This window comes from Episyrphus balteatus, chromosome 4 (genome assembly GCF_945859705.1).
Source record: "Episyrphus balteatus chromosome 4, idEpiBalt1.1, whole genome shotgun sequence".
NCBI classification, from domain to species: Eukaryota; Metazoa; Arthropoda; class Insecta; order Diptera; family Syrphidae; genus Episyrphus; species Episyrphus balteatus.
The window spans coordinates 58,989,038-59,011,404 of NC_079137.1; positions in this window are offsets into that span (position 1 = coordinate 58,989,038).

Below are 22,367 nucleotides of genomic sequence, written 5' to 3' on the forward strand. Positions count from 1 at the left end.
CAATTTCCTTTTTTGCCACAAAATTGAACCGATTCTTGTGGAACACTGGTTGTTGCTGGCGGTGGCAATGCTACACTACTTGGAAATGTTGCTGGTATAAGTTCTTCTAGAGGTGATATTGTTGTTTGATTTGGATCAGCTGGTGTTGGTTTGAAAACTACTGGGGTTTGTGTTGTAGAAACTGGCAGTTTTAAAGTTCTGTTATTTAATGTATCATCACTAACAAGGGGCTGATTAATATCACTTCCGTATGTTCCTGGAGAAATTTGAAAAAGATTCAAGTCAATTTAATTTATTTTTAATTCGAAACAATGATCACAAACCTAATATCAACAATGTGAAAATATGTAATACTAAAGAAGACATCTTTAAACAACCGATGATGAAATTAAAATGATTTAATTACAAAAAAAAATTAAGTTTTTATAAACCGCTTTTTGGTTCGTTAATATACCACTTCGTCGATGCGATTTAAAGAGGCAATAAAACAAATTAATTTTTATGAGGACATTAAAGCCGGAAATAAAAACAACGGACAAAGAATATCATTAAAAGGATCAGACTGGGTGATCTTATTTATGAGTTCCTTTAATTAAGAAAATGATATTTAAATAAGCAGTTTTTACGATAAAGCTTATTTCTGAAGATCATGGATATAATAACATGTTGCTTTTGCGATAAAAATAAAAAAATAAAAACATATTTTTGGCAGGCCTACCCTTTTGTACTTCATCTATAAATAAATAAAACTCACGACTTGTCACACGAACTTGCTCTTTGAGTTCAAAGTCCTAAAATGTTTAAGACTTTTTATACCTATACAAATTTGGTATAATTTTATTCGTATTTCAAAGAAAAACAACACCTTTAATTAATTTAAGCTCCATAATAAGTATACAATTTAATTTCTTTTATTAAGATGCATTTTTAGAAGAAAAAAAAATACAAATTCCTTAGAGCTATTCTTTTATAAATAGTTTTTTGGAAAAAAAAATATAAACTAAAATTGGTATGTCATTTTGTAGCAACTATACTAAAAAGCATCTGAAATAAAAATTTCAAAACATTCAATGTACCGTTTTCGAAAATTTGATTAAACAAAAATTAATTTTTTTTTAAATCCAAAAAATATTTTTTTTTCAAAATACCTACCTACTTTGTTATTTTTTTATACTTAATATATGTAGTAGGGTGTGTCAAAATGCTAAGGTATGGAATTTTCAAATGTAATAGCTTTTAAAAGTTGCATTACTTATCAAAAATAAATTCTGCGTTTAGAATTTTGATTTTAATTAATATCTTTGTCTCGCTCAAATTATAGGAAGAAATCGAAGAAATTTGAATTTTTAGAGATTTTTTAAATATATGTTTTTTTTTTAACTACGCCGTTTGAATACAAAAACAAGTATATTAAATATATATCTTTATAAGAAAAAACTTTTAAGCTTATATTTGTTGGAATTGAACACTTAGTAAAGAAGCTGCGAACTAATATGCGAAGAAAAAAATCATTTTTTCATATAAAATCGTTTTTTTCCTAACAACTTCAACCGATTTGAGCGAGCAAAAGACGAACGATGTTACAATTTTTTTTTACATATTATTAAACCTTAGACCCTAATAAAACTTTTGACCCTTATTACATTGCAAAATTATGGTACTTTTTTTCGGCCATACAAAAGTGACACACCCTAATATGTAGTTATGCAGAAAATCAGATTTGTAAAAAACGGTTCTAACGTTAATACCTAATAATATTCGAAAAAAAAATTTCAGTAAAGATTTAGAAATTATTATTTGAAGTTTTTTAACAATATCTTTGGAGCCGTTTTTGAAAAAAAACTAAGCTTTTTCAAAATATTGTTCAAGGAATTAATTTCAAAAACACGGGTACAATAAGCGTTTAAATAGAATTTCATTTTTTCAAAACCGTTTTATACTGTCTAAAAAATATCTTATCTAATTATTTAAAAGATTATTTTACTTATTTGCCAACTTTGGGACTTTATTAAAAAAAAAAAACTTTAACAGTCATATCGTCGATTCAAAGGAAAAACTCACTAACTACTTACGATTTCAATAGCAGTTAGTTAGTTTTTCTTTTGAACCGACGATATCTAAATCGAAAAACTTTTTGAAATCAATTTAGCGGAATTTCTATATATAAGTATATGCTGTTTTGAAAAACAAAATTCGATTAAAACGCTTATTCTGTGTTTTGAATAAAAAAACACTCTCAATTTTTTCGTATTCTTCATAATAATATCCTTCAGTTTACGATATTTCATGACTTTTCCTTAAGAAATGGCCGTGAAAATCCTTATAAACAATATCTTCGCAAATAAATAATCATTATTTAAACAAAAATTGTTCAGATAAAAAACTTTGGAATAAAAGGTTTTTTTATTTTCAAATTAAATTTTAATTTTGTGTTTAACCAATTTTTCGAAAAATAGCTGTTGAGTATTTTCGATATTTTGTCTTCAAAATTTGTTTTTTAAAAAATATAAAATTTGCGTGCATAAATATGTGTATTTATTTTTTTAAACATTAAGCAATTTTAATTTTCATTAATGTTGCAAACTTTTTTTTTAATATTTTTTTTTTTTTTTTTTGAAAACAAACTAGTGATTTCGTTTTTCTTATAAGTGTTGATTGATAATAATTACTCTAAGCCATATTATTTGAACAAATACTAAAAATAAAAATGCTCTAACGATTAATTTTTATTCAAGGAATCAACTGGCAGTTCCAAACTATTTAAGGAACGATTTTAGTAATTAAATAAAAAACTAGTACAATTATTTTTACTAAACTTTAAAACCAACCTTGGCATTTTATTTCTGAAGTCATAAAACATATTTTTACATTTATATGTAATGTATAAGATAATTTTCCCTAAGAACTGTTCTGATTATATTAACTTTTTTGTATTTTCTAAAAACGTATTATTTATCAAAAAAAAAATTTAGCCATTTGAAGATTGCATTTTGAGTACGACCATCTGATTTTTCTTTTTATGAAAAGAAGATTTGAAGATATTGAAAAGCAAACGAAATTTGAAAAAAAAGTTTAAAGAGAAATTGTTTTATGGAAATAAAAACCTAGAACCAAAATATATGTTAAAAAAGTGTACCGATTAAAAAAAAAATTTAGAAGAATTTTCATTTTAGGGTCAAAGCCTTTTAAAAACTTATTCATCTTTTATTATTTTTCAGCAATAAAAGCTTTCAAGTATATGCTATCCAGTTATATAAACAAGTAATTTTCTATACCTTATTTTTATTGTCATATTGTGTTTATTTAAATCAATTAACATTTTGATCTAAATAAAATAAATTAAAATTCAATAAATTATTCTGTACAAAATCACATCACATTTATTTATTTTATTTTAATACACAAATATCTTACAAGAGTAAAATGAAGTCATTAACATACATTTATTTAAAAAAATAAAAGAAATGAGATTGTTTAAAAATAAGTTTTAGTAACACGAATGGATTTTTGCTTATTATCAATGGAAACGTGATTCTTTAGTTTTATATAAATTACCTGTTTTTTTTAGTAAGTTACCAAATATCCTGCAGGATCTCTCAAAATTCAGGCCATGATTGTCGTTCGGTTGTGCATTTGTGAGTATTCATTTTTTTTTTCATATATAAAATTGAATTATTCTTTTATTTGTTTTTATTTTTGAATTTCTATTTAAAGTAATTCTGGTTTTTGGAATAACTTGTGGAATACGTAACAATGATAAAATGAGAAATAAAAAAAATTGTATTTATCGTTGCAATGAAAAAACACCAGTATGCGGCTATAATGGAAGATGCAAATTCAAATTTAATTCGAGATGTGATTTGGGTTATTACAATTGTCAATATACAAATAAATTAAATAGTAAGTACAATATTCAAATTCCATAAAATACTATTTTCTTAATTTCTTAATAATATAAATACTTTTTTTTTGTCATTTTAGGAATTTCTATAATAAGTGACGATATCTGCAAAAGTAGAAATTATTCATCATGTGCCACTTTTTATGATACTCTAAAACACACTTATTTCCCATTGCCAACAAAATAATTTTGTTTAAGTTTTTTTTTTTTTAATAACACACACATCACAAATTTTAAAAAAATATATATTTTAACCACAAGAAAAATGATTACCATTTAAGAGAAACTCGTTCCAACTAAAAACAAAGGAGAATGTATAAAATAAGTCCTAGTAAAAACGAAGTTTTTCTTAACTGTTTTAAAAATTAAAAAAAAAAATATATTTGTATAAAAATATTTTATTAGAAAATTTTGTTTTTATTTTATAATTTTTTCCTTTTTTAGTGAATTTAGTGAATACTAAATTTCTTTTTCGTTGGCTATATAAAAAAAAAAAATAAAAAAAAAAATGTGAATTCTTGAATTTGAATGTTGTTAATGCCCTTCTACATTAAGGAAAGTTGTACAAAACAACTTTATCATTGTCGCAGGGTTATTTGAAAGTAAACAATCATCATCATCATATAATAAAACGGCGAACGCGAATTTTGTGGTACAAACTACGCGGCCCACAAAAACCGAAGGGGCATAAATTATATACCGACCGATAGCAAATGTTCCCTAGATGTGCAGAATGCATAATTTTTAAAGTTTTTATTAACCGAAATGGGTAAATTGATTAAAATAAAATTCGATATTTTAGTAAAAAAAAAAAAAAAAAAACAACAAAGCAAAACAAAAACAACTGGAAATATCTGTTAGAAAACTTCCAATGGACTGGAATGAAATGTCATTCATGACTGAATGAATGAATGAAAGCATTCAGCGAAAATCAAAAAACATTAAGATGGGTTCACATTGGTGCGTTGTTTTAAGGTCGAATGTAAACTATGGTTAACTTTCATTGTTTTAGTTATCTAAGTTTAGAAGTAAGATGTTTGTTTTATTACCATGATTTTTTTTGTTAAAATCAAATTCTATTAAAATCGAGTCGATTACTAAGGTCCAATCTTTTGTAAACACTTTTGATACCAATGAAATCTATTTTCGTCCTTTTCTCTCTTGAAAGAACATAAGAATTTGTCAGCAAATACATGAAGCCTTAAGAGGCACAAAAGAGAAAAAAGATGAAAGAAAAAATTATCCGACCGGAGAGTCGTGGGTCGTGAGTCCGAGACTCTTTTTTGACTTTTCTTTTTCCACTTTTTCTTTTTTCAACATTCCCTCACATTTCTTTTTGCTTCTTGGTGCAATACAACAACAACAAATTTTAATTCAAAAGATAAATATCAAATTTGGGTCCTTGACTCAAGGGACATCGTGAAAAGTACGGGCCTCACAGAATGATTACAAAAAAATATAAAAGTTCTGACCTGGGGCTGCGACTAAATTTTTCATATAGTTTTTGGGTCGCTGTAACCGAATCCAAAGTCCTTTTTGGCGTATCACGTCAGGTTTTTGAAATATCCTCAAAAAGTGTCTAAACTCTAAAAAAAAGTTCTTATCTCACATTTTTTGAGGATATCTCAAAAACCTGACGTGATACGGCAAAATAGAGTTCGAATTCGGTTTAAGCAACCCAAAAACTATATGAAAAACTTAGACGCAACCCCAGATAAAAAATTTTGTTTTTTTGGTTTTGACATATTTTTGAGGATATCTCAGAAACCTGACGTGATAGGGCAAAATTGACTTCGAATCTGGATTCAGCGATCCAAAAACTATATGATTAACATATTCGCACAATTAGATCAGAGAAAAATTTTTTTTGTTTTCGTGACATTTTTTGAAGTTATAGCCTTAACTACATTGGCTCAAAAAGTGAAAAAGTACAAAAGTGAAAATTTTCAAACTCATTTTTGTAAAGTTTTTCGGGCTGGAATATTAAAACAAATGATGCTGAAAGCTTATTTTTTGGTTTCAAACAAAATTTTTGTAGTTTTTTCCAAAAACAAATAGCGCTAGAAAGAAATAAAAAAAAATTAATTTTGTAAATTTCCCACTTTTTCACTTTCTAGGTCATTGTAGGTATGGCTTAAACATAAAAAAAACGTTATCGTGCGAAGCAGTTGGTGTGGTAAAGCCTTAAGAATTGATTTGTTTGATTAAAAAATGTCGATTCTCACTTTCAAAGGGATGCACAGTGGTTCCGTAGTAGGCCATAGGCCGAAATATCGATGTTAATATAATGACGCCATTTTTCGTTATATTTGTTATAAAAAGCCTATTCTTGAAGATGGCATAACAGAAATTTTGAGAAAATAACGGAACTTTTCATATCGACCATGAAAAGTTGTCGAATAAAAGTCTGGTTTCAATGCTTTATTTTTGGTCCGGAATCAACATAAACTTTTAAGTGTATTTTTCGTTTAAAATTATTTTTAAAGCTTTTTTTTTGTTATGGAACTTAAAGTTGAAGGTATGTACTATATTTAAAGAGTTTACAATTCTATTTTATTAACAATTTTCAATAAAAAAACAGACTAGAAAAGGACAGGTTCAAATTCCATACTTTTGTTTTTCTTCCCACTTTATCGAAACTTTTAACTATGTTGTCATCAATATAAATACATGATTCATATACATACATTTTCTCTAGCATGTGTAGTTTCTTAAACAATTGAATCTGTCTGCGAATAAGTGCGACGGGCTACTACTGACTCTTTCACCCCCATTACTTCAATTTTACTCATATTTCTCATATTTAAAACTTTTGCATAATATTTTTTTTTCTCTAAGTTTTTATGTTTCCTTTAAGTTTTTGTACATATTTTTATAAAAACAAATTATATTAAGCAAGCTTTAAATCTAAAATGTAACATAAAAATTATGACTAAAATTGAAAAAAAAAAAACAAATAAATAATTAAAAAAAAAACTTATCATTTGTTTGTATGTTGATTCAAGGCTTCTTTTTACATTTTGTTATTAAATATATACAAGATTTTTTGTAAATCAATTGTTTTTCATTTGAATTATTCTTTTTTATTGCTAAAAAAATATATTCTCACACATATTCATGTATATTTTGTTGCTATCATAACCATAATCCCCTATGGCCGCCCTTCTTATAGAAACCGGTACCACTGTGGGATGTTTTGCTTAAAATTTCATTGCCACATAGTACCACGGATTACCTTTCTACTACTGTATACTGCGAAAATCAACACCTCAACGCACCTTTAATAAATGTGAACCTATCTTTAATCTCTTATTAATAGCTGAACGCATTCATTAAAATTTTCACAAATATCATTCCAACTTGAAGTGCTATAAATAACGCCCTCTCCCTTCCGGAAATTTAAACTTCTACAAGCTAAGCTAAGACGAAAAAGTGTAGTTAATCGCAAGAAAACAACAACAAATACTATACAAAATAATGAAACTATTTTGGTATAATTATTGTATTTCAAATTGTTGCAAATACAAAAAAATAAAGAAATTGGCGCTCGAATTTCGAGGGCGGGGTCGGCTAGTTAAAATTAAAACACTTTAATTAGAAGTTCAATCCGTTTTACATATCATTTTAATTTTTGAAGTTATAAAATCTATAACAATTTCAAAATTCAGAAAAAATAAATCTATTACCTTTAAAAATAAGCAGATATTCAAACCCAAACTGAGTTTACCAATCTTTCTATAATCTTATTAAATTATACCAAATATTCATATACATATGTACCAGAATTCTATTACATTCAAAACAAATATCGAATTTAACAACCACAAGCGAAAACTATTGTTTATAATAATTCTACTACATTGTACTAAAACATCTTAGACAACAACCGTTAAATATGTGGGAAAATATTCAAACATTAAAAAAAGAGGTTTATCCCGGATTTACATTCGAACATTGTATATGAATTTTTTTTTTGGAATTGATATAGGTACAATGAATCGAAGACTTTTTTGGTGTCAATTTACTGTAGGAATTGAAATTATGTGAAACAGACGAGGACAATTTTTTTTTTGTTGAACAATCCCTCATGTAATTTAACAGAGAAAAAAAATTAAAGAACGTTATAAATATTTTCTTATAAGACTATTATAATCTTGCTAGTCAGTAAATTATGTTTTTAATATCTTGTTGCGGTTTAAATTGAAGGGTCCCTGTGGCGTATTAGACCAGTGCCAATAATTTTTGAAAATAAAAAAATTATTAGCAGCATAAGCGTGGTGGGAAAATTTAGGATAAATTGAATATGAAAGGCGAAAAATAAATTGCCCACAAAAAAATTGGTGGAAAGGGGGTGGGTGGGCGAAAAAGTGGGGTGGGTGTCAAAAATCATGGTTTTTTACGATTTCTGTCAAAATTAGACTTCCTATCGAAAAAAATCAAATGCAAAAGTTGTAGGTAGTGTAAATGTCTACAACTTTTACTCAAACAATTTTTTTCTATAACCTCAAAAACATTGAAAAAAAATGCAAAAAAACGATTTTTTTATTTTTTATTTTTATCTTTTACAAAAATACTTGGATTTTAACAAAACTTGGTTAAAAATTACTTTGTTATATTTTCTATCAATTAAAAATGTTTTTTGAGCAAAAAGTTAATTTTTGGATTTTTGACGAATTTAATTTGAAAAAATAGTCTATTTTTCAACCAAAAAAGTTACCGAAAAAATTTTTGATTTTTGAAAAGTTTGGAATGCAATTATTTATCTTAAAACAGTTTTTTAAAGATTGTGTGGAAAAACTATACTTTTGTTTTAAAAAATATTGAGAAAAATTGAAAAAAAAAACAAAAAAACGATTTTTAAGATTGATTTTTCCGTAAATGACAGTAATATTGGCGAGAAATAATTTTCCATAGAAACAAAATTATACTTTTCTAATGGTCATTGACCTTTTTAATTTGAATCAAGCACTAGAATAGTTCTAACGTGCAAAGTTTTTTTTTAGGAAATTAAGTTTTTTCGAAATAGTAATTGCATTAAAATGGCAGAAAATTTGTTTAGTAGACCTAGGTTTAAAAATTACAAAAAACAGACCTAATTCTTCAATCAGTGTTCATTGATATCATTAAATATTATTATAATATTGTAATTTAAGCTCATTTTCTTATATTTGTTAATTTTTTTTAGTCAATCCGTATCTAAATGATAAGAATAAGTAAATGAGACAAAAAAAAAAAAAAAAAAACATTGACAAAAACTTTAAAAATTAAGCAACATAAACCAGAAAATTGTATTTTTTTGCTTAGGATTCAATATTATAAGAAAAAGGTCACGAAGATAGAAATTATTATAATTATTAGGTATATATTATTATTATAATAAGGCAAGGTACTGTAGACTTATCTCAGGAGCACAATGTTTTTGTCAGTGACTGTGGAACTATTTTAATCGCTGGCTGAGAATTATAAGGGTGTATTTCGTACAAAATACAAAAAATGAGTTTTATACACCAAAATTTTCGTAATTTCAACGGCTTTCAGATAAAATTAAAAACAAAATTAGAAAAAAATTAATGGTGACGATACAGGTTAAAAATATATACAACTTTCATGATTTCACATAAATGTATTAATATAATAAGGTTCTAATGTTATTCAAATTGCAACATAGAACCCTTTTACTGATTTTTTTTTTTTTTTACAAAAAAAAATACATTGATTTTTTAAGTTACATAGAACTTTTTTGCGAAAATTTTTCAAAATGAAATCTTATGGAAATGATCTTTTTTTTTAACTAAAGTAAAAATAAAAGATCTTTTGATGTTTTTGCTGGTATTAAACAAGAGGGGTGAAATCGGCTAACTTGATAGTCGATAGTTGACAGTCAAAAACGACGATTTTGCTCCATAATTCTACAACTATCGACTATCGACTATCAAGTTAGCGGATTTCACTCCAGGGCTTTTGCTAAACAGCAAAAGATTTTTGTATCTCGTTCTGTGCTCTTTAAACCAAAATATGTACTATCCAACCCTGGCTTTTGCAATAATTCATTCGGGTTACCTAACCCAGATATTCTTACATTATAATTAAATTAGAGTAATGTTTTTTGTATTCCAAGTATTGGTAGTGATTTTTTGAAAACTTTTTTTTCATAATCGAGGTTGGGAATTTCATAGTTCGTATTAATAAACCAAAAGTTAAAGAAACACTTAGATTCCTTAACTAAAAAAGAAGTCAAAACTCAAAAAGTACCTTTGGACAAACCTAAACTGCAAACAAGATTCAGCTTTCACCTTAGTACCCCAAAAAAAAAAAAAATATTAAACAGAAAAATTAACTAATTTTTAGTTGTATTTAGTTGGAAAATTGAGTATTTTTTTTCAAAGGTCAAGATTTTACTCAACTAACGGAAGTGAACTCTTCGTTATTCATCTTTACAATAATTATATTAATTTATTTCTACACCGAAAAAAAAATTTGATAATAACAGCTATCAAATTAACATTTTTCAGTGACAAAAGTCGTCCAACAATTAAAATATCAATTTTGATATTTTATCATATCATTTTGACATTTTTTAATTTCAGGTGGGATAGTGAAAATTTCACTTTGACAATTAAAATATCATTTTGACATTTTTTAAGTTTAAGTGGATGGTGAAAATTTCACTTTGACAGCTAAAATATCAATGTTGACTAGATTTTATGTTTTAGTTTATTATAATGAAACCTATTTCTTTCCTTTTCATTTTTATTATTTTTATTATTTTAAGAATTTTCTTTCTTTTTTCAAAACATTACTGAAAGGGAATATTCTTTACAAAATAATGGTGATATTATTTTTTCTCTTATAGGTGATATAATTGTTTTGTTATTTTCTCCCAAACTATGTGAAGTAAAATCTTAGTGCCGATCAAATTTTCTCAGTAAATCATACATTTTACTTCGAAAAAACACAAAGCGCCTTTAAATTAGTACACATTAAGAATTTTTTATTTAATATTTTTCAATAATTTGAAATGAGAAATTGATATGAAAAAATGATAATAAAATATCAAAAAAAAATTTCCAAAATGTGACATTTAAATATCATCCTGATAATAAAAATGTTGTTTTAACATTTTAAATATCAGGTGCCGTGAAATAACGCCGAGCGAAATAACGCCGAATTCCAAAATTCGGCGTTATTTCACTTTACAAAAGCGAAATAACGCCGAATTTCAACATTCGGCCTTATTGCGCTTTGTCAAAGTGAAATAACGCCGAGTCCCAAGTGAGAAATAAGGCCGAATGCTAGAAAAGTGAGCATAGAAGTGGACCTAAGTTAACCCGTATATTAAATTGCTAACCTTTTTTATTTTCAAAGGCATATAAGGCCCTAATTTATTAAGGCAGAATGGCCCCAATACCAATTCGGGACTTATGTCCATCCAATCGAGGTATAGGTTCCAAAAAAGTTTTTTGTCTTATGTGCCTCTTATTTATTCATTAACAGATTAGTCTTAAGAATGTACAAAAACATGGCGCAGGGACAAAAGGCCCAGGGATATAGCACCCACTTTTTTTTTTATTGGAGTTATGTTCAACTTGAGTGGGTGTCAACCCACTTAAAAATTATATCCCACTTGAGTGGGACATAAGCTCCATATATTTTGCATTCAAGTGGGACATAAGCCCCACACTTTTCGAAATATAAAACAATAATGAACAATTATAACTTTTGTTATATTTTATTCGCGTTTTGTTCCAGATTCTTTAAATGCAAAAGAAACTTTGAATAAGATAATGATAAGAAACAAATAGATTCCAACTGTTTTAGTTGGTGGAAAGCAAAGCGAAAAATAAATTCTTACATAAGAATCTATTTAATTTTTGGAACCCGAACGCGAAGCGGAAAAAAATTTTGCCCACGGGAGAATCAATTTTGAGGTGTGAAAATAAAAATTCGCGCGAATTTTTATTTTCACACCTCAAAATTGATTCTCCCGTGGGCAAAATTTTTTTCCGCTTCGCGTTCGGGTTCCAAAAATTAAATAGATTCTTATGTAAGAATTTATTTTTCGCTTCGCGTTTGCCAAGTTATAACACAAACATATCTCTGTTTTGTTTGGTATGCACATAAATAAAACAATAAAACCCAGGACTTAGGTTTATAAACAGTGAAATAGGTTTGGAGGCTGGGAGCATGCTGCTCTGCTGCAATCCCCTTGATTGGATACACTATTGAATCGGCTTATTTGCCAATAAGGTGACACATAAGTGCAAAATCGAATTATGTAACTATCCCAAATACAGTTATCCAGTTGGGAGATAATTTTATAATTTGTAAATTCTTTGTTAGTGAGACATAACGCCCATCCTTTATTTGTGGGTCTTTTGTCCAACCTGAGTTTGACATAAGCCCCACATTTAATTTGGAACTTATGTCTCACTTAAGCGGGACGTAAGCCCCACAAATAAATAGTGGCTTTTATTCCATGGGCCTTATGTCCTGTGCCAAAAATATGGCATTTCAATACCAAACTGACTGCAGGTGGTAACATAGAAATTTTTCCTAAGCTCCACTTAGCAGGAAAAAGTGAAGTAACGCCGAATCGGCGTAATTTCACTTTATCTTTGCGAAATAAGGCCGAATGTTGAAATTCGGCGTTATTTCGCTTTTGTAAAGTGAAATAACGCCGAATTTTGGAATTCGGCGTTATTTCGCTCGGCGTTATTTCACGGCACCTAAATATCATAAAACACATTTTATAGAGCATTTTTGGCTGATATTTAAAAAATGTTAATTTGATAATTAAAAAATGTTAAATTGATATTGGTTTTTTTTTTTCGGTGTATTAATAGTTTCATCGAATAAAACTTTTTTTTTTAACTTGAAGCAAATTTACGTTATACATGGAGACAAATAAGGCACTGAATCTGGGTGATACTCCTCTAAAATCCAATCCTTTTAAATTAATAAGATTTCTAATAAAAATAAGTAAAATTTGTTTAAACTTTGTTCAAATCAAAGTGAACTCCATTTTAACAAGAATTTTCTTCTTAAGAAAATTTAAGTGCAGATACCTGCTAAGATTGAAATGATTTTTCATTAATTTTATGTGCATTCTAATTAAAATTAAAAGATTAAAAAAACTTTCAATTATTTTTTGGCATACCTACATTTTGATGATTATTTTAAGACGACTGTCTTTTTGGCAAAAAAGCATGCAAAAATCCGATTGATTTAATACAAATTCTAATTGTTTTAAGTATGTTTTTTTTCTGTATACCTAATTCAACAAAAGCAGGAATTGGGATTTGTGGTATTTTTTTTTCTGTTATTTAAAATAGAATTTGACTGTTTTGTGCAAAACTTTAATAAAATTAAATTAAATCAAAGCCTATTTCACGATGAAGTCACTTTTTTCATATAAAATCCATTTATTACATGTTAAGCTCTTTATAACTATTAGGTTCTATGTTGAACATAGAACCTTTTTCAATTTTTTTTACAAACATTTTCATAAAAAGGTTCTATGTCATTTTTTTTTAAATGCTCATAAAATCCTTTTTTGTGGTGAAATGAATGTTTTTTTCATGGTTTTATGATTTTTTTAGGGTCCTTTATAAGATTGCATCAATACTTTACTACTATGTAACTATTTTATCCAAAAACCAGCCTTAAAAAACTTTGTAAGGCATACGCTCCGACCATCGAAATACCAAGTTTTTTCGTGCTTTCTATTGTGCTTTTTTTTTCATAGCTGACATTACAAATTACATTTGTAATTTGAAAAATTGAAAAATTTAACACATACTTTGAATAATTCAATCCCCAATAATTTATATTCAGTACCATTTACATATACAAAATAATGATATTCTTCTCCACTTAACAACATATAAAACCTTTTAAGTCATCAACATTTTAACACCTTCCTTTATTTGGGTAAATAAATACTTACAAAAAAATCCAAAACCTACTTGAATATTCAAAAGCGAAAAACATATTCACTCCAATTTTCCCTTGAGTCAATTCAACATATAAAACACATATAGCTCTGGCCTCTTTACGTCAATCCATTTGCACTCTAAGGGTATACCCATTTTTGCTTTCTATAGCAATTATTCCACCATCTTTTCTCAATGCTCCCCACGACAAAACGACCCCAAAGTATTAACCCTAAAGAACATACCCATTGACTGCTCACATGGTGCTAACATTTCTTTGCTATACCGAAAATTATGTTATTATATCCTTGGGGGCCTCCTTATTTATTTATATTGATCCTATATGGATGCTCAAAAAGCTTTATCTAAAAGACACTCCAACAACACAAAATAAAATTAATTTGCTACTGTTTCAGGGATGGCACCAAAATATATCCCCAATTCGCCCCCCAATTCTCTGAAACGGGGGAAATATATTAGGTAATTGCACTTCAGGTGATGAATAGCCTCGTGTAGCAACAAAGAATACAAAGCGAAATGAATACATTTTGATCCTGGGTGATGCCCCTCTTGTGAATAGGTTTTGTCTGATGAGTAGCATCCTGTGTGTTTGTCCCTACGGCTGCTGCTGGCAGCCAGCACGAATAAACAATGGGAACAATGACAAAATATGCAATTTGTTCACACCATTTCGCTCTGCAAAATGAAAATCCCGTGGAAATGTATTAATTACTGCACCCGAGTGACACTAAATGGGACTTCCTGACTCGTATAATCACTTTGAAAGAGCATTTAATGAAATTCCCCAAACGTGTTCGGCAGTGTCCCTAATCATCATCCATGGTTATTTTCAAAAAGATAGAAAAAGGATGTGTGGAAAGAGGATGCGAGCTCCTACTTTTCACAAAGGTGCTCTGTGTGCAATCTCCAATTGCAATAAATAATGACTTTGTTTTACCCTGACATTTCGAGACATGCTGCATGAATCGGGTAGGTAGGAAGGTTATGTACATCTGTTCGAACATAGATCCTCTCTTGGAATCCTTTAATGGAACATGAAATATTCTTCATCTATTTGCTGGGTAGATTGGTTTGAAGGCGAGCAAGAAGAGGATGCAAATATCTTTGTTTAAAACATGGGGGGAAACTAGTAACACTTTGACAGAATGATTAATTACTGAAGGAATTAAGGACATCCTAGAACATTGACTATATCATTTGAAGAATTTAAAAACATTGAGCAATTAGTGGAGTCGATTTAATTTAGTTGAGGAAATAACATTTTAATTTTTTGAATATTGAAACAGTGATTTTTTTTTTAATCTATTTTTAATTGTCAAACGCTAGTCCTTAAAAAAAAGTGGTTGTCGGACAATAAATTTTACGTGATAACATCATAAGAAAACAGGTTATGATTTTTGATAAAAAAAAAAACAATAAAATTTTAAATTATTTTTTTTTCAACTTTCTTGTTAAAAACTTTAAGATTATAATACCATCTCATAGTATAGCTAAAGTTTTGAAGAAAAACGGAATAATTTTTTGAATCCAATCATAATTTACAAGAAAAAGCTAAAAAAATTACTTTTTTCTCTTTTCTCTTTGTATCATTTTTTTTTTGTATAAAAAGCTTAAAAAAAAATTATACCATCAAAAAGCTTAATAGTTCTTCTAAAGAATAAATTTATACTTCAATTTTTACAATCCGCAAAAGGTATACAAATAAATTATTGAAAACAATCATTTTATTATGAGAATATGTGAAAAAATCACTTCCATTATCTAAAAATCCATTTAATTTTATATTACAACCTATAATAAATTTTATAATTTCTGAAAGAATATTGTTCCAGCTCAAAATATTCTTGTCAACAATGTCTGTACGACATCTAAAAACACAGCTAGAATTTTTTGAACCCAATCAATTTTCATCAAAAAAAAAAGTAAGAAAATCAAATTTTGTTCTTGCATTACCTTAAAGTCGATTTTTTTTTATATGACAACCTATAATAAATTTTTTATCATCTTAAAGCTTATTATTTCAGCTTTAATATGATGCTTCAATCATATCTATACCTACATACGATGCCTACAAAAAAAATGCATTTTTTAAAGCCAACCATGTCGAAATTTCGAACTGAGATTACGTTACTTCCTACACTGGCTGGTCATCGGCAACAGATCTCCACAGGTGTTTTGTGGTAGTTTTGAAATTTTTCAATTAAAGTTTGTGTAGCTTGTATTGAAAGTACCATTATGAGTATTATATCAAATGAAAGGTTATATTATCAATTATCAGCATGCTGAAAAAAAAAATAAATCAAATTTTTATCTACTCCAGATAAAAAGATAAAGCGTATTAAAAAAAAAAACTTTATTTTACCATTATCTCAAAATTGTGAATACAAAATTCATTAAAATTTTGTACAAACATAGTCCTGTCTATTATCTTTTTACTCATTTATCTGTTAAAGAAAAAAAGATAGGTAAAAATTAAAAAAATGGTCAAAAACGGCCAAGAACTTAGGGCAACAAAACTTGTTTTTTCCGTTATACAGTCAAAAATCATTTTAAAATTTCATTCTTTATGAAATTTTTGACAGCTCCAAAAATTTCTAAAAATAAAAAGCAATTAAAAACAGAAATGTGAATTTTCCAAAAATTCACATTTCAAAACTCAGAGACTTAGACAAAAATCCATAATTGACTCTTTTGAATGGCATTTTTCAAATTGTCAAAAATATACCACATTTTTTAGTTTTAAGAAACCGTTCATAACTTGGTTTTGAATTTTTTTAGAATTTGTTCAAGACCTTTGTTTAGCCTTATACAATAATATTTATCTATCGATGAAAAAAAAAATCAAATTTGTACAACATCACTATTAGAAAATAGACACTTTTTTGCAATTTTGTTTTACCCCTATTTACCCTATTTAATGATTGAATTTTTAAAAATCCTTTATTAGTATTCACTTTTAGGTTATTGCCTTTCAAATAAGCTACAAATATACGATTTTTGTATCTCTAATAGTTTATTTTAAATTTTGAATTGAAATTTATGCCACACTGTTAAAAATTTCAGGCGGAACTGGAGAAAATGGCGTCACTTTTTCGTGGTTCATCGGTTTATAAGACGTCATCACTTTAAAAAAGCCACATAGCACATATATATGTATATCCTTAAAAAAATAAAATTAAAAAAAACTCATAAGTGAATGAAAAACACATTTCAACGATATGATTAGTTTTTTTTGTGCCACAAAAAAATTTAAATTTGCACTCGATATTTGGTTAAGTTGCTGCTGATGCTGCTGCTGATGGATAAAATTAAAATCGAATTCTCCAAATACAGAGCAAAACCACAAATCGAAATTTAACGAAATTACCGTGTTTGTATAAATTTCCATTTTATTTGTGGTATAGTGTCGTTTCTATATAACCTCTATAATCTACAAACACACATGATGCCTCTAAATACAATTGCAATATTCATTCATTTTAAAATAAATTTAATTTCCATTTTATGTACATATTGAATTGACCTATATTTTACTATCTTTCACTTCTCGCTCGTGTAAAATTTTCCATTTGCCAAAACTTTCAAAAAGTGTTGTCCAATTTTATAGGTACTAATTCCCAGCTAATGCCACACAACCACTTAGTTCTGCAATTGGAAATTCTAATTTAACTTTTAATGTGACTTAATTAATAACAACTTTTCTCTATGTACAAACCCGACTATCTACATATATCTATATAGCTTGTCCTGGAGAGTTTTTAGAAAAAAAAAATAGATATTAACGAACTCGTTCAAATTCAATTACCTTCATAGAAATGACACATACAAAAAAACTGTTATACATCTTTGGCTCTGTACCAGAACAGGGTCGGAATTATTTTTACACGAGACTGTGTTCCAGTGACAAAAAAGGGATCAAAACAAAATCTTTATTTTTTTTTTAGTGATTTTCAATAGAGGGTGAAAAATTGTCGTATAAGGATAGAACAAAAACCATTTCAGAGCTAAATTCTTTTTTTTTTTTTACAAAATTATTTCAAATATCAAAAGATGAAAATTAAGAAAAATAATTGATTTTCCTAAATAAAAAAGTGGGAAATGATTATTATTTTTAGAAATACTCTTTATTCACTCGGTTTCTCCTTAGTTTGAAACTTTTTTTTAAGACCACAATATCAGTCGTCATACCAAAAACCATTCTGTTGAATACCGTAATAGTACAGGTAAAATAGGCATTTATAAAAAAAAAATTGTTCCACTCATGAAACTTGACAAAAAGTTTGCTTTTGGGATAAAAACCAAGTACAAAAAAAGTTTTTAAAAAAAAGTTGGGTGGCAGGGTGTTTCTTTCGCGGAAAATGTTTGTTGAATATCATCATATGATACATGTTTTCAAGGTATTTTTTTATGCTGAATCTAATGACATAAAAATAAAGTCAATACTATTGCTCTAAGAAAAGTTATTGAAGATTTAAAACAATTGTGCTTGTTTTTTGACTTCAACAAGTAAAATATAACCGAAACTTATATGAAAAACATGCTACACAGATAAAATTCGGGATGAAGGTTTTAGATAAAGCATCAGGGACAAAGGATTCATAAAGTTGTTAAAATTATTTTTGGTGAAAGGGTGTTTTTTTTTTTATGGGTAGAGTTGTGTGTGAGGAAGATATCATAACAGCTGACTTAAATTTTATTAATTTTTAAAACTTGGTTTAAATGTTTTGGTTGGTATAAGAATTAAGAATCTATAAAGTGTGCAAAATTATCTTGAGTGAAAGGGTGTTTTTTTTTTTGGAAGAAATGATGAAATAAGGAACTAGTACCTCAAAAACTAGGAAGAAATTGTTACACCAATGAAAATTGGTAAACATGTTTCATTTATAACAGAAACCAAGAACCAGTCTATACAAAAATTTTAGGTTAAAGGGCGTTTTTTTTTTGCGAAATAATGAAAAATCCGCTATAAGTCCGATAAAATCAATGGTATAAATGATACCCTTACGAAATTCATTAAATATGTTCTCTTTCCCATGGGAATTACGAATAATTTAAGTCTATAATTTTTTTTATGTAAAAGGGTGTTTTTTTTAGAAGTAAAGAAAATATGGGTATATTTGAAAAACTCTGTAATACTAGAGTAATATTAGTGGTACCCTATTGAAATTTAGCAATTATGTTACTTTTAAGATGAGAAACAAGAACCATAAGTGTCTATAAAAATATCATGGTTAAAAGGGTGTTTTTTCTTGAGTGAATTCAAAAAAGATGGGCCACCCTAATGAAATCTGGTAAAAACATTGATTTTGGGATAGAAAGCAAGAATAAAGAGTTTTCATAAAAAAAATTTTGGTGAAAGGGTGTTTTTTTTTCAAGGAGACAGAAAAATTGGTCCCAAAAAGCCAATGATAAATAAAATAACTGGTTCAATTTTAATGTTGCTACAAAATAGCATTCCAACTTTATGCTTAAATTTCTTTTTAAAAAATATTTTTTTAGCTCGAACGCTTATATGTAAATTTTTTTTCTAAAATAAATCAACTATGTACATTTAAAATGTGTTTTTTTTTTTTGAAGAACGAATTGTACGTTTTTTATTATATTTTTTTTTCAATACATTTACCAAATTTGTATATAAAAGTCTTGAGATCTTAGAGCAAGTTCGTGCGACCCATTGATTCATTTTATTTTAAACAGATCTGTTTTTTTATACCATTCATCAAAAAACTCAGTGAAGCTCAAGTTAATTTTTAAAAGGGTTTGGCATGAATGCAATTTATTATTTAAAAAGTTCACCGATCTTGAGAAAAAGAGCTTTTTTTTGAAACATAATATTTGTTTGAAATCGGCTATAATGGTTTATGTATTAAAATGTGTGAATGTATTTGAATAAAACTACTGTTTTTATTTGTCAGAAAATAAAAAAAACATTTCTCATTATTATTTTTTCTAATTTGCTTGAGTACCTAATAAAATTATATTTTGGCGTCTGTTTCCATTTTATACTTCTTATTTAAAAAAAAAACGGTGCACTCCTGTTTACTACATATAATTTTTTTCTATTTTTTTTTTTTTTGTTGCTTAAAGCTTTGAATCTTATATCTACAACCGGATTTTAAATTGCTGTCACTTGCAGCATCACCCTTCGGCTTCAGGTGGCTTAATTACATTCGACTGCATAATGTCACTTGATGCTGGTGTTACCTTGACACATATCTACTTTGCTTCATGTATAGCAGATAACACAATGACTATAGTTCAAAGGATTATGTTTTTTTTTGTTCAATTTCACTTCTCTGTAAGTACCTACATCCTACATACCTAGAACGTATATTTCGATCTTTCTGTCTTTTTTTTTTTTAATTTTCCTTCTCCAGCATGATGATGGTTGGTATGGTGGTCTGTTTGTGTTTAAAGGACAGCAAAGGGATTGAAACATGGACAAGAACATTGTTAAAAAGAAAAAAAAAAAGAGAATGGATAGACAAAAAGAAGAAAAAAAGTCGAACTGGTTAGATAGAAAATCCATTGCCGCAGATATTTAATTAACTCAATCGAAATCTATTTTATTTAATTAGATCGTAATTCAAAGTGGACATTTTTAAAAAAGAACGAATATAAGGATGGCCTGTATAGAAACGGACGAGACTTTGAAGATACTTGAAGATAGCACAATGAGAGTTGTAGTTGTTTTTTTTTTTTGTGTACGAGTAGATATAGGCAGATCAATAAGATGTGAAATTTATTTTCATGTAGGAGTAGTATCAAATTGGCTTTTAAATGTAAAGTGAAAGATTGAAAGATAGAAAATACCATTTAAGATCGTCACGATAAATTTGAAATCGTATAAGTTTAAGATAATTTCATAAATTACCAATGTACTTGTACGTTTTAGAAATGTATAATATTCTTATACAGTCCAGCTTAATATGTAGTAAAAAGTTGAATAAATAGTTGAATGACAACAAAATTGATACATTTTTTTGAGACCTTTCCACAGATAAAATTGTTATTTTTTAAATGTACTTTTTTTTATAGAATAATCTTTTTTTTCTCGACTTTTTTTTAAATCTTTGCCGATTGACGTCATCATTTTTAGGATAGGTGTTTTGAAAAAAAAAAGCTTAAGCAACTAGATAAGAAAAATAATTCAGATTAAGAACTCCCACTGAGATTTTTACGACCTACACAAAACGAAAAACGAATGATAACTTGTAAAATACACTGTGGTGACCATGTTCAGGATGTGAATACAAAATCTTATGCTAGGGTCAATCGTAGGTCTTTATCTAACTCCTATTAATAATTATTTAAAAAATATATAAATTTAAAATAACTTTTTCACTTTACCATTAACTCGAAACGAAAGAGCTGGGGTACGAACTTGAATTAAAATCGAGTGAAATGATTTCCTTTAAACTTGCAGTTTTAGGTGATTCCCTAGAGAAGAAACATTTTTAAGCAAAAGCGTTTAAGTATAGGTTAATATTAAAATTTTAGAAAAATTTCAAAAAGCACATTTTGGGATATATTAGAAATTTTTTTTTTTTAAATCAATTTTTTGAAAACGGGTTGGTGAATAAATTTGAAATTTTGTTTTATGTGTAAATTAATTATTTCCTCAAAATGGCGTACCAACTTTTTTTTTGAAAAATGTTAGTGTGTTTTTATATATAAAAAATTATGTTTTTAAAAAACGGCTACAACGATTTTCGAATTTTTTTTTGTTAATTTGTTTTTTATACATGCAATAAATCAAATGAATTACTTGGTTTTGTGTAAAAGATCATTTTTAATGGTGTTGAGTCAATTATAAAAACTGATTTTATTTTTTTACTACTACTTATACTTAAATTAAATTTCTTAAAAATACCAAATTTTCCCTTAGGTATTTTGTTCAGTAAAAAGCTTTAATATTAGATTAACTTTTACCATAAGAGTAGGTACGTTCGACCCCATCAGTCGTGCATTTTTTTTTTTTTTTTTTTTTGTGAGGAAAACTTTTAAACGTTACAATTCATTAAATAATTTTGTTCTGACATTTTGTTCTGCAATTATGTTTATACTGTCTGGAATAATTAAGAGGAGGACGAACAAAAAAAAATGTTTTGTGAAATCGTCAAATGTGTTCCTGGCAATGCTTTGTAGAGCAGTATTTTTAATTTTCCTGACTTAATTTTGAGCGAAAGAAAGTGCTTATTTTAAGCAAAAGTAATAACTTTTATATGAGCCAAATTTATCTCATCCCTTTGAATTTGTCAAGCATATTTAATCCAAAAATAACATCCCTTAAAATTCCTATTTATATTAAATGCCCTTATTACTCAAATAATATCCATAACAATCTTATATTAAAAAAAAAAGTACTTAAATCCTTAAGTGAATTTCGATTACAAAAAAAATACAGAAAGGTACTTGAAAAATATTATTATATTTGTTTTCTTTTATCCTTTTCAAACAGAACGAGACTTGAATAAAAATTATTGAAATTATTATGCGCGTAGGCATTTCAC